The following is a 13,987-nucleotide window of genomic DNA, read 5'->3' on the forward strand; positions in this document are numbered from 1 at the left end:
CTCCGATCTTGAATGGTACAGTTGCCATACCGGGTAGTGATACATCCAGACAGAATGCTCTCAATAACACACCTGTAAAAGTTGGCAAGGGTATTCACCGTCATGCCAAATTTCCTCAGCCACCTGAGGAAGAAGAGACGTTGTTGGGCCTTTGTAACCAGTGCATCCACATGAACAGTCCAAGAAAGCTTGTTGTGGATGACCACTCCCAGGAGCTTGACACTTTCCATTCGTTCCACCTCTGTGCATTTAATGTGTAGGAGGGGCATGAGTAACAACCCGCTGAAAGTCAGTAATGGGTTTCTTGGTTCCATCAGTGAGGTCCAATGAGGATTCATGGTGGTGGCTGTATTGGTGGAGGGAAGATGGCATCAAAGTGTGGTGACTCTTGTTCCAGTAATTCAGCGAGGGGATTCATGGCTGGCTGCTCCAAACCCGTGGCTGACCACTTATCAAGAAGGGCTGTAAAGTAGAACTTTATTTCTTTGTTTTTCTGCCTTTTTATTCTATGTTTTGCTTTATTTATCTGTGTTTAAAGATGGCACTGGAGAGAGGTGACACTTTACAACACTTCTCACTGTATTTTGTAACAAAATACATATGACAATAAATAAATCAATTTTAAAAATCAACATGGCTGCTTTGAATCGAATGTGATTTATTTATTTGTTTTTGGCATGTGTTCTATGACAGGAGAAAAAAATAGCCCCCTAAGTGAGCAATTTCTCCTACCTCATTTGATAATGTTACAATGATGTTTCTATTGGACAATAGACAATAGGTGCAGGAGTAGGCCATTCTGCCCTTCGAGCCTGCACCACCATTCATTATGATCATGGCTGATCATCCTCAATCAGTATCCTGTTCCTGCCTTATCTCCATAACCCTTGATTCCACTATCCTTGAGAGCTCTATCCAACTTTTTCTTAAACAAATCGAGAGACTGGGCCTCCACTGCCTTTTATGGCAGAGCATTCTACACACCCACCACTCTCTGGGTGAAGAAGTTTCTCCTCATCTCTGTCCTAAATGGCCTTCCCCTTATTTTGAAGCTGTGTCCTCTGGTTCAGGACTCACCCATCAGCGGAAACATGTTTCCTGCCTCCAGAGTGTCCAATCCTTTAATAAACTTATACGTCTCAATCAGATCCCCTCTCAGTCTTCTAAACTCAAGGGTATACAAGCCCAGTTGCTCCAATCTTTCAACATAAAATAACATGATTGGTGTGTTGGATTTCCACTCTAAGCAAAGAGTAACTTTATTAGATTGAAGTGACATTTCATTCATTTTCAAGCAAAGTGAATTGGAACACTGGAAGAATTTCATTACAAATGCTCTTTCATTTTACCCAATTAAGCTGTAAGTTTTACTAGTGTCAACTGATCACTTCATTTTTGAAGGTTACCTTCTTGCTTGATACATATTTCTTCTTGATGGCACAGAATCCTTGTTTTTCTCCCTTTTTTTCTCCATAATAGTCTACACTAGCAAAGTATTTCCCATGAGAAAGGTAGTAGCCACCAACCCTGTTATAAATTCAGAAAGTATGGGCAAGATTCAGAACATTGTAGCAGCATCTGTGACCAGTGAAAAAGTTAACTTTTCAAGTTAAATATTCCTCCTCTGTAGAAGAGTTTTGTTTTCATCTAGTGTTCTCAAGCAGGTCACAAAATACAAGGGATGCCCTCAAAGGGATTTACCCTTCCATAATTTTGGGCCCTGAGGCTATTTGTAGCAAACCGCAGTGTTTGTGGATACAAGAATGCTGCCACCATTCCTCTTTCCTTAATGAAGTATTTTTAGTTGTTCCTCTACCACTGTAAACTAAACATAAACTATGACTGAGGCTCTTGTCTGAACAAGATGCAATTTATTTTATGATAACAATAAGGTGCGAGTTACATTAACGATTTAGACATTGTTACTAAGATTATTAAGAGACAACGATGACAAATTTGTTCACTTTGAGATCCAGACCTACCCTCCCCATTTCCCCATCCAGACTGTATGAAAACATCAGACTGGGTAGAACTTTACACAATCTGCAACATTAACCCCTTCAGAACTGTCACCTTATACAATATTTCCCTCTAAGCTTTTTTCCCCATAATTAACATTTATACATTGACAACTCACTTGGCCTCTGGGAATTTCTTCTGAGTCCAATAGAATTTTTCACTGCAGTACCCTGTGGTACTGAGAAATGATGCCCATCACTGATTGCTCTGCAATATTTATGGATCTTAATCTCAAGGCCTAGTTGATTTACAGTGGAAGAGGAACAACAACTACAGAATCTTTACATGAACAAAGTTCTTATCTTAACAAGATGTAGTTTGTTGCTTAATGGCAATTAGGCGCAAGTTACATTAGCTAGTTACATATTGCTGCTCAGAACATTAGGAGACATAGATCTGTCCCCTTTAAGAGTCAGAGCCGTTCTCTCCTTTCCCCACCCGAGATATCATCAGATTGAGTGGAACTTAAGCACAGTCTCCAACGTTACTGCTTTCAGAATAACTGCCTTATACAACACAGGAAAAATGCAGGTTGACATTGTCAGAGCTAGGAGGTCAGACCACAGCTCTTTCCTTGTCTGTGAGGTTTGGCTACTCACTGAATTAACCTGTTGAACCATTGGTGTCCTTTACAGAATAAAAGGAGGTCATTCAGCCCATAAGGTCCATGCCAATTTCCTATGGAGGAATCCACTCAGTCCTATTCTTCGTTCAATCTCTACAGCCCTGGTAATTTACTCCTTCCAAGTGTCCATCCTTTTGAATTAATTAATTAATTGTTTCTGCTTTCACCATTCTTTTGAACATAAAATTTCATGTTATTAATACTTGCATTTCCCCTACATCTCTGACCTAAAATCTCAAATTTATGTCTCCTGGTGTATGAACCATCAGATAACAGGAAGATTGATTCCTTGACTATCCAAGCTTGTTGTTGTGAATCACATGGACAAACTGTAAACTGAAATAACAAAATTTACCAAGTAACCTCCAGATGAAGAAATTTAAGATAAATTTCACTTTAACTACTTGATACATTAGAGATATGTCTTATACACTGCTAGCATCTGCATCACACCCCACAGACATGTGTCATTCCAAAGTTCTCCAACTCAATTTCTGGTTGATAGAATCTCTCACTTTCCCACTCAATCAATTCTATATTTGAGTCATGTTCATAGTTAGCCTATATTCCATCTGAAGACCCTGGAGATGGTCATCACCTGAACATCACACTTCTGTAAAATGCTTCAGCTAGATTCATAACAGTCGTGATGGCACAAATTTTTCAGACACTACTTTATTTGATTTATTTAAAAAGCATTATTGCACAGTCTGGTTGATTCCAGCAGAACTGAAGCATTGCAGAAAAAGTGTGCAATCCACAATCTCTGCTGTAATCTATGTTAAGATTTCTGGAACCATAGATTCCCCACATTGTGGAAAGAGGCCATTCGGCCCATTGAGTCTGCACCAACCCTCCAAACAGAATCCCACCCAGACCCAGCTGTCTAAACCATCCCCTTAGTTCTGCATTTACTCTGTTTAATCAACCTAACCTTCACATCCTTGGACACAACTTAGGATGGTCAATCCACCTAACCTGCACATTTTTGGACTGTGAGAGGAAACTGGAAAAATCAGTGTAAACCAACACAGATACGGGCAGAATGCGCAAACTCCACACACACAGTCGCCCAAGGCTGGAATCAAGGCTGATTCCTTTTAAATTATATTACATGCACAGCTCCTTACAAATGTCCATCTCTGTTCTTCTTCAGTTGTAAGCTTTGTCGCTGACAACATTTGTATCCAAATATTAAATTTCTTCATACTGGTCAACAGTCACCAGTTATCTAAGAAAAGTATAACTGATACATTTACAATTGCTGCAGCCTCTTAAAAGTCCTTTTTTATACACACTTGTAAACAATTACAAACTCTCCAGACAGTTTAAATGAATTACAATTTTCTTTACTGTACAGTTTCTGAGTCAAAGATTCTTGTACTCTCATTATCTTGTACATCTCTATCAAATCTCCCCTCAATTTCCTTTGTTCCAAGGATTTTCGAACATAACCTTGTAACTAACCCTCCCTGCAATTCCTGGAACTATTCAGGTAAATCTCCTCTGGATCCTTTTAAGGTGCTTCATATCTTTCCTGAAGTATGGTGACCAGAACTAAATGCAATTCTTTAGTTGGGGACTAACCAGAGTTTATAAATATGCAGCATAATTTCTGTGTTGCACTATATGCCTCTATAGATGTAGCCCAAGATTCATGTGCTTTTCTAGCTACTCTCAGTATGTCCTGCTATCTTCAAAGATTGAGTCCCTGTATTCCTCCACACTCTTCAGTACGGCACCACCAAAACTATGTTACCTCTCTCTTCCTCTTATACACAACCTCACACTTCTCTTTATTAAATTCCATCTTCCACGTGTTTGTCTTTTCTGCGAGGCTACCTATTGGTGTTTCACATTATCATCACTGTCTTATTGAGAGCAAGTTTTGAAATGTTACTCCTTCTGCCGAGATCCAAGTCATTCATTTATATATAGCAAAAGAAAATGCAGTGTTGCTGGCATTGAACAGCAGGAAATACCATGGTCCACTATCCTTCAGATCAAGAAACAACCATCTACCATGACTCACTGCTTTTTGACATTAAGACAACTCTTTTATCCAATTGGGTACTAGCCCTCCTATTTCACACCATGGGGCACCAGTTTGTTAATCAGTATTTTATTTGGTACCTTGTCAAGCAATTTCTTAAAATGCATATAAACAATGTCCAACTATTTTCTCTTCATCAATCTTCTCTGTGGCTTCATCAAAACAATTCCATAATATTAGTCAAGTACAATACGTCTTTTAGAATTCTGCACTGGCTCTCCTTAATTAATTTAAATTTCTCCAATGCTTGCTGTACTTCCACAAATATCATTTATTGTATCCGTTGCACCCAATGTGGCCTCCTTTATATTGGGGAGACAGGAGGCCAACTTGCGGATCGTTTCAGAGAACATCTCTGGGATACCCGCACCAACTAAACCCACCACCCCGTGTCTGAACATTTCAACTCCCCCTCCCACTCCACCAAGGACATGCAGGTCCTGGGCCTCCTCCATCACCAAAGACTAACCATCCAAAGCCCGGAGGAAGAATACCTCACCTTCTGCCTTGGGACCCTCCAATCACACGGGATAGTGTGAAGTTCACCAGTTTCCTCATTTTCCCTCCCCCCACCTTATCACAGTCCCAAGCCTCCAACTCAGCACCGTCCTCTTGACATGTCCATCGTCTTTCCCACCTGTCCTCTTACCCTCCTCTCCGATCTATCACCATCTTCCCCACCTTCATCCACCTGTCACATTCTCAGCTACCTTCCCCCCAGCCCCACCCCACTCCCATACTCCCATTTATGTCTCAGCTCCCTCCCCCCCCCCATCAGCCCCCACAAGCCTCATTCCTGATGAAGGGCTTATGCCTGAAATGTTGACTCTCCTGCTGCTTGGGTGCTGCCTAACCGGCTGTGCTTTTCCAGTGCCACACTCTCAATGACGATTGTTGATTTACATCCTTGATTATGGATTAGAAAAGTTTGCCCACCACCAATGTTAAACTAACCAGCCTGTGTTTGCTAGGACTATCCATCCAAAATTAAGGATGCCACATTTGCCATTCTCTGGTCCTTTCCCCATAGCTAGGAAAGATTGGAAGATTAAAACCCCTTCCACCTCCACTTCCTTCAGCAACCTTGGATGCAAGCCAATATCAAAGGAATAACTCAAATTGGTCTTCTTTGCATTTCTTAAATAATCTAGTAAATCAAATATATTTCCAGTCCAAAAATGGTAGCAAACTTTCAAGAAGCAATGTGTTGCATCCAAGTATGAAACTGGTAGCAGTAGCAGTGACATATTTGGATGTGATCTTCGCAACCAAGATAAATGCTTAACAGACTTGTTTTAGCAAAAAAGAAAAAAATTGTGGCGGACTGGAATTAATTTCCTTGACTCTTTTTCACTGCTTATCCTCACACTGTGATGGCAACATCACAAAATAACTGAAAATATGCGTATCATTTTTCAGCTTAGCATATGTACAGTCAAACTGTTTGGATATCAAAGTATGAATCTCTGAGGTATATTACAACACTGTTGTAGACAGCAAGTGACATTTGGCATTTAGCCTAGAGAGAAGAATTTCCCTAGAATGCGATTGAACAGTCAGATCCACCGTCTATAAGCAACTAAACATCAGAGAGCCTGCTCTTACTAAGATAATTTTTAAAAAACTGTATCAATGAAATGCCTTCCATGTGGAAATTAAGAAATCAAGGATGTGGTACTATAACTAAAAATGGATCCTTGAAACTAAGTATAAACCATTTAACTATAAATTGTGAAATCACTTGAAAAACCAAATATATTTGCATCAAAATGAACAGAGACACATCAATTTAAACATTTTTAAAATCTGAGAATGATGCAATATTGAAGGAGACATTTTAGCCCAAGCTTATTGTACTTGCTTTAAAAAACATTATCCAATTAGTATCACTTTTCCTGTTCAATCCTCAATTTACGACATGTTTAGTTTAATTTTTAATTTTATAAGTGAATCTGCATCCACCATGCTTTAAGCTGCTTTCACCACCCTTTTGCACAGCACATTCCAGGAATGCTTTAGAAACAGAGGATTGAGATCGGGACATGATTCTAAAATCCACACACAAAATATTGCCAATGCTAGTAATGTGAGGTTGGATTATAGTCTTTAAATACACTGCCTCACTGCAGGAGAGTGAGCTGAGAATAGTGTTAATAAACATGGTGATACTCAGAGCTAGCCTGATGAAGTGTCAAGGTTGGGCATCAATCTGGTGCAACTTCAGAGGGGCCACAGAGAGACTTAATGTCTGGGTTTGATGTAGCCATGGAAACGGGGGCTCAGGATCCCATGGAAATTCCAGCAGAGGCAGGAAATGAAGCCACTGTTGTGGATACTCTGGCTACAGTTGGTTTCAATACGAATCTGATCACGGGAAGTTTTACTGAGCTGGATAGTGAGAGGAGGGAGATAACAAGGAAAGCAATTGTGACATTTGTTAGATCTTGTGACTGGGGTGGAAACCTGGAGGATGCAGGTGAGACATCAGATTACAATCACAGCATCTTTGAGACCTGACAATGACTGATCCTCCACAGTCCTCAGTGGTAGTGATTTTCCTAAGACACAACACCTTCTACGGGAAGAAAATCCTTCTTAACTCAATCCTGAATGGCCTGCCCATTCTTCTGAGTCTCTGGATCCTGGTTTTAGACCCCCTAGTCTGGCAAAACATCATGCTACATAAGAAATGTAAATGTTTTAATGAGATCATCTCTCATTATTCAGAAAGTAATAAGCAAGTCTATTTAATTTTTCTTCAAAAGACAATCCCTCCATTTTGAAAATTAATTTGCTGAATCTTCATTGCACTCGGTCTACAGAAAAATATATTTGCCCCTAGGTAAGGAGATCAAAATTGCACACAATACTCCAAGTGTGGTCTCAGCAAGGATGCTTTTAATTGCAGTAAGACATCATTGCTCCAACACAGTAATCTTATTGTAATAAAGGTCAACATACTATTTGTGTTCCTAATTACTCTTATACTGAATGAAGGTACAACAAGAATTTGGTGAATACCATGGAATTTAAATGTTTCAATAGGCCCTTAATGAATAGTGAACCACCCAGGCACATGCAACACTTAGTATTTCAAAATCATATTTTGCCTGAAACTAAAATTCAACTTCTTCAGCAACTAGTGCAATTTAAACAAAAAATATGTTTAACAAAAAATTTGCTTCAGCTGATGATTCGAACGAAGTGGTGCAAACTGTGCTTTGCAATATAACAGAAAATATTGGATAAATCCAGCAAAATAGCATTGTCAGCAGTCAGAGAGACTACAGAAATATTTCACATTTATTTAAAATAATGATGGAAAAGGATAGACGAGATCTAAAAGTTGGAAGTTCTAAATTGGAGAAAGGCCAATTTTGATGGTATTAGGCAAGAACAGTGGTTAGCACTGCTGCCTCACAGCGCCAGCGACCCGGGTTCAATTCCGACCTCAGGCAACTGTCTGTGTGGAGTTTGCACATTCTCCCAGTGTCTGCGTGGGTTTCCTCCGGATGCTCCGGTTTCCTCCCACCGTCCAAAAACGTGCAGATTAGATGAATTGGCCATGCTAAATTGCCCATAGTGTTAACCGAAGGGGTAAATGTAGGCGAGTGGGTCTGGGTGGATTGCTCTTCGGAGGGGCGGTGTGGACTTGTTGGGACAAAGGGCCTGTTTCCACACTATAAGTAATCTAATTTAAACTTTCGAAAGCTGATTGGGGGCAGGTAAAGGGACGGCTGGAAAATGGGAAGCCTTCAGAAATGAGATAATGAGAATCCAGAGATAGTATATTCCTGTTAGGGTGAAAGGAAAGGCTGGTAGGTATAGGGAATGCTGGATGACTAAAGAAATTGAGAATTTGGTTAAGAAAAAGAAGGAAGCATATGTCAGGTATAGACAGGATAGATCAAGTGAATCCTTAGAAGAGTATAAAGGAAGTAGGAGTATACTTAAGAAATCAGGAGGGCAAAAAGGGGACATGAGATAGCTTTGGCAAATAGAATTAAGGAGAATCCAAAGAGTTTTTACAAATATATTAAGGACAAAAGGGTAACTAGGGAGAGAATAAGGCCCCTCAAAGGTCAGCAAGGTGGCCTTTGTGTGGAGCCGCAGAAAATGGGAGAGATACTAAATGAGTATTTTGCATCAGTATTAACTATGGAAAAGGATATGGAGGATATAGACTGTAGGGAAATAGATGGTGACATCTTGCAAAATGTCCAGATTATAGAGAAGGGGGTGCTGGATATCTTGAAACTTGTAAAGGTGGATAAATCCCTAGGACCTGATCAGGTGTACCCGAGAACTCTGTGGGAAGCTAGAGAAGTGATTGCTGGGCCTCTTGCTGAGATATTTGTATCATTGATAGTCACAGGTGAAGTGCTGGAAGATTGGAGGTTGGCTAATGTGGTGCCACTGTTTAAGAAGGGTGGTAAGGACAAGCCAGGGAACTATAGACCGGTGAGCCTGACGTCAGTGGTGAGCAAATTGTTGGAGGGAATCCTGAGGGACAGGATGCACATGTATTTGGAAAGGCAAAGACTAATTAGAGATGGTCAACATGGCTTTGCACATGGGAAATCATGTCTCACCAAACTTGATTGAGTTTTTTGAGGAAGTAACAGAGAATTGATGAGGGCAGAGCAGTAGGTGTGACCTATATGGACTTCAGTAAGGCATTCGAAAAGGTTCCCCATGGGAGACTGATTAGCTAGGTTAGATCTCACGGAATACAGGGAGAACTAGCCATTTGGATACAGAACTGGCTTAAAGGAAGAAGACAGAGGGTAGTGGTGGTGGAGGGTTGTTTTTCAGACTGGAGGCCTGTGACCTGTGGAGTGCCACAAGGATCCGGTGCTGGGTCCTCTACTTTTTGTCATTTACATAAATGATTTGGATGTGAGCATAAGAGATATAATTAGTAAGTTTGCAGATGACACCAAAATTGGAGATGTAGTGGACAGTGAAGAGGGTTACCTCAGATTACAACAGGATCTTGACCAGGTGGGCCAATGGGCTGAGAAGTGGCAGATGGAGTTTAATTCAGATAAATGTGAGGTGCTCCGTTTTGGGAAAGCAAATCTTCGCAGGGCTTATACACGTAATGGTAAAGTCCTCGGGAGTGTTGCTGAACAAAGAGATGTTGGAGCACAGGTTCATAGCTCCTTGAAAGTGGAGTCACAGGTAGATAGGATAGTGAAGAAGGCATTTGGTATGCTTTCTTTTATTGATCAGAGTACTGAGTACAGGAGTTGGGAGGTCATGTACAGGACATTGGTTAGGCCACTGTTGAAAGATTGCGTGCAATTCTGGTCTCCTTCCTATCGGAAAGATGTTGTGAAACTTGAAAGGCTTCAGAAAAGATTTACAAGGATGTTGCCAGGGTTGGAGGATTTGAGCTATAGGGAGAGGCTGAACAACTGGGGTTGTTTTCCTTGGAGCGTCAGAGGCTGAGGGGTGACCTTATAGAGATTTACAAAATTATGAGGGGCATGGATAGGATACATAGACAAAGTCTTTTCCCTGGGGTCGGGGAGTCCAGAACTAGAGGGCATAGGTTTAGTGTTAGAGGGGAAAGATATAAAAGGGACCTAAGGGGCAACAGTTTCATGCAAAGGGTGATACGTGTATGGAATGACCTGCCAGAGGAAGTGGTGCAATTGCAACAGTTAAAAGGCATTTGGATGGGTACATGAATTGGAAAGGTTTGGAAGGATATGGACCAGGTGCTGGTAGGTGGGACTGGATCGGGTTGGGATATCTGGTCGGCATGGACGGGTTGGACCAAAGGGTTTGTTTCCATGCTGTAAATCTCTATGACTCTAGAACAAAAGAGACGGACCATGATAAGGTGAAGGTAGGAGACATTAAATGATGAAAGGGATGGTATTGAAAAGTAAAGAACAAGAAATGGAGCTACAGGAGGCATGAATGGAAAATAGTAGTGTCATCACCAACAATAGATATGTAATAAAATGGCCGCCCGAGGTTATAATTTGAAATGGTTAAACTATGTGTTCAGTTTGGAAGGATGCAGAATGCCCAATAGTTGAAAGGTGGCGCTGTTCTTCATTAAAACAGGAGACCAGAGATAGAGGTCAACTTGGGCAGAGTGTGGAGGATAAAAATGACAGCCAACTAGAAGTTTAGGGTCATGTTTGCCAACTGAAGTAAATTGAGTGCTTGGCAAAGAACACAAATCCTCACCAAATCCATATTTAGCAAGGGGACTGCATTATAAGCAGTGATTACGGTGTTCCAAATTGAAAGAAATGCAAGTAAATTGCTGTTTCACTCTGCCCTAGACAGGTGAAGGTTGCAAATCCTCCACTTTCTTGGAAAGGTCTTTTGGGAAGGAGATGAGGTGTTGGTGGTTTTGGGGGGAGTGATTGAGGATTGGACTGTAGCGTCAAAGAAAGAACTCCTGCTTCACGATGCTAGGGTAAAGAGAACTTGCGTTTGTTGGTAGCATCATGCTGAAGGTGGCAGTAATGGCAGAGAATGATCTGTTCGATATGATGGCTGCTGAGGTGGAAGGTGAGGATAAGGAGCATGGTTGTGGAAAAAGCTGGGGGATAGAACTGGGAATAGAAGTGTGCGCAATTTATCAGACACTATTAAGGGTCCTCTCAATTATGGTGTTGGAGAATCCTGAGTTCAGGGCAAAGGAAAACATATCAGAATGTGACATTGTCAAAAATGATGCAACAGAAAAAGAATTCTTATAAGAACAATGGTGGAAGATAAGATCAATCAAGGTAGCATTGACAGCTAGTGAACCTATCATAGCTATTAGTCAAAGGCAAGTGGAGATAGAGAAGGGAAGTGTCTCAAATAGACCAATTGAATGCCAGGAATTGTTGAAATTGGAAACAATATTGATTAAATTTTCTAGTTTAGAGCAAGAGCAAAATTTGACATTGACACAGTCATCAACAAAAGAGGTGAGAGGATAGGCAATGGGGTAACTTGGACTGAAACACAGTCTGTCCTGACTATCTGATGGGGCAGATGTAGGAAGGAGCAAGGTGAGTGCCTACAGCTCAAGGAGGAAGTGACAGAATTGAAGGAGAAATTGCTCAAAGTGAGAACAAATTCAAAAATGTGGAAATGGTGGTGAGGAAATACTGATGGTGGATGGGGATTAGTAATTGCATCGATTCATGTATCATTCAGAGAGATCTCACACCATCCTGATGGGAAATGGAGGTGGTGAGGTATTGAATATCCCAGTGAGAAAATTATCAGGGCCAAGAAACTGGAGGATGTTGAAAGATTTACAAAATCCAAAGGACTACCGATGCTGGAAATCAGAAGCAAAATCAGAAATTGCTGGGAAATCTCAGTAGGTCTGACAGCATCCGTGGACAGAAAGCTGAGTTAACGTTTCGGGTCCAGTGACCCTTCTTCAGAACATAAAAAAAGACTCACCAGTGTGGACTTGAAGAGACTGGATGAGAAGAGAGAAAAAAGAGTTGGGATAGGAATAAGATAAAAGTATGGAAAATAGGAGCAGGCCATTTGACCTGAGTCTGTTCTGCCATTCAATACAAACACAGCTGATCTGCAACATCAACTACAGTTTCCTGTTTGCGGTTCTTAACCCTTGATTCCCTGAGAGATCTGTCTATCACAGCCTTAAGCGCACTGAATAATTAAGAATCCACAACCTTTTGGGGTAGAGAACTCCAAAGATTCACAAATTTCTCCAAATCTCAGTCCTAAATGATCAACCACTGATCCTGAAAGTGCCCTAAATTCCCTAGCAAGGGGAAACAACCTTTCAGTGTCTAACCTGGCAAGTCTCTTCAAAATGTGATATGTTTCAGTGAAATCATTCTTCTAATCTCCAGAGAATATAAGCCAGGTTTACTGCACCTCTCATCATAGCACAATCGCCTCATCCCAGCGGCCAAAAACGTGAACCTTCACTGTACTGCCTCCAATGTAATTATATTCTTCTTAGAATAAATTGCAATGGTTAGTCTTATCAGAGCAGTTCTGTTTGAGGATCTTGGGAAGGAAACAGAAGTGGACTGTGTGGGGTTGAGAATTGTTACACTTGGGATACCTAGGAACAAAGTGTCCCCAGAGATGTTGAAGACAGTGACTATCTGAGCAAAGATGATTTGACATTCAGTGGTAGAGTCACAGTCCAGTCCTGTTCTTGTCACATTACTGGCAAAGTTACTTGGACAAAGCCTCAAGGAACATGTGGGTTGATATTTGAAACCAAGGAGGAAAGCAATTGAGGCTCGGATCACAAACATAGCTGATGTAGCTGAAAGCTTCAATTTACACAGAGGCGTGTGCGTGGAGCTTCAGATAGCTGTGTGATTCCCCCTGGTGGTAACAAGTAGGTTAGCAGAACTGCCTTACTTTGCAGTTCCCACAGATCACAAATTACTGAAGAAATAAGCTTCAGCAAGTCGCATGGTTCCAAAATCGCAGAATAATAATATTTTACTTTACAAGCAATGAAATTTATGATGGAAGAGATTTAAACACATATTTCTAATCAAAATGTTGAAAAATAAACACAAAAAAGCAATTAGTTCAGCAGCAATCAGAAGAATTTGGACTATGTAATTAAACAATGCCCTTTCATGGTCAAATCCATGTAGACAGATGCCTAATCCCTGGGGCACTTATAACTGTCAATAGTGTCTGATATCCCAATATTAAACTTCTTCTGATTAGTATGAAAATGCTTCCAATATAAAACAAGCATGAATACTGAAAACTTGAAATCAAAACCAGAAGATCACAGTTTATTGACAGAAACATTGGACTCATTGATAATTATTGGAAATCTTTGTCTTGACTGGAACCATACCCAGCAGAAAGGAAAATGATGGTGAATTGTAAGTCAATCATCTCAGCCCCAGAACATCACTGCAGAAGTTCCTCAGGATAGGTTTTTAATTAACTTGTTCAGATACATTAGGACACATAACTGGAGCATAAGGGATTTGAATCCAGGCTGTTTAGCTCATAAGGTAGGGATAGTAACACTGTGCCACAACAACCATTGCTAACAGGAATCCTGTTCTGTGGAGAACTTCTGCAGTGTATTATACATATAGTGAAGGAGGAAATTCTAGAGATTTTAAGAAATGAACTCCTGCTAAAGCTTAGTTTTTTTTTGCACATAGTGTGTAACCTAATTTCAACTGAACTTACAGTCTCTTTCATAGAGAGATATGAGTTATGGGAGCATGGAACAGACCTTTTGGTCCAACTCATCCATTTCCCAAACTGAACTAGTCCCGTCTGCCTGCATTTGGCCC

The sequence above is a fragment of the Chiloscyllium punctatum genome, chromosome 40 (genome assembly GCF_047496795.1).
Source record: "Chiloscyllium punctatum isolate Juve2018m chromosome 40, sChiPun1.3, whole genome shotgun sequence".
Taxonomy (NCBI): Eukaryota; Metazoa; Chordata; class Chondrichthyes; order Orectolobiformes; family Hemiscylliidae; genus Chiloscyllium; species Chiloscyllium punctatum.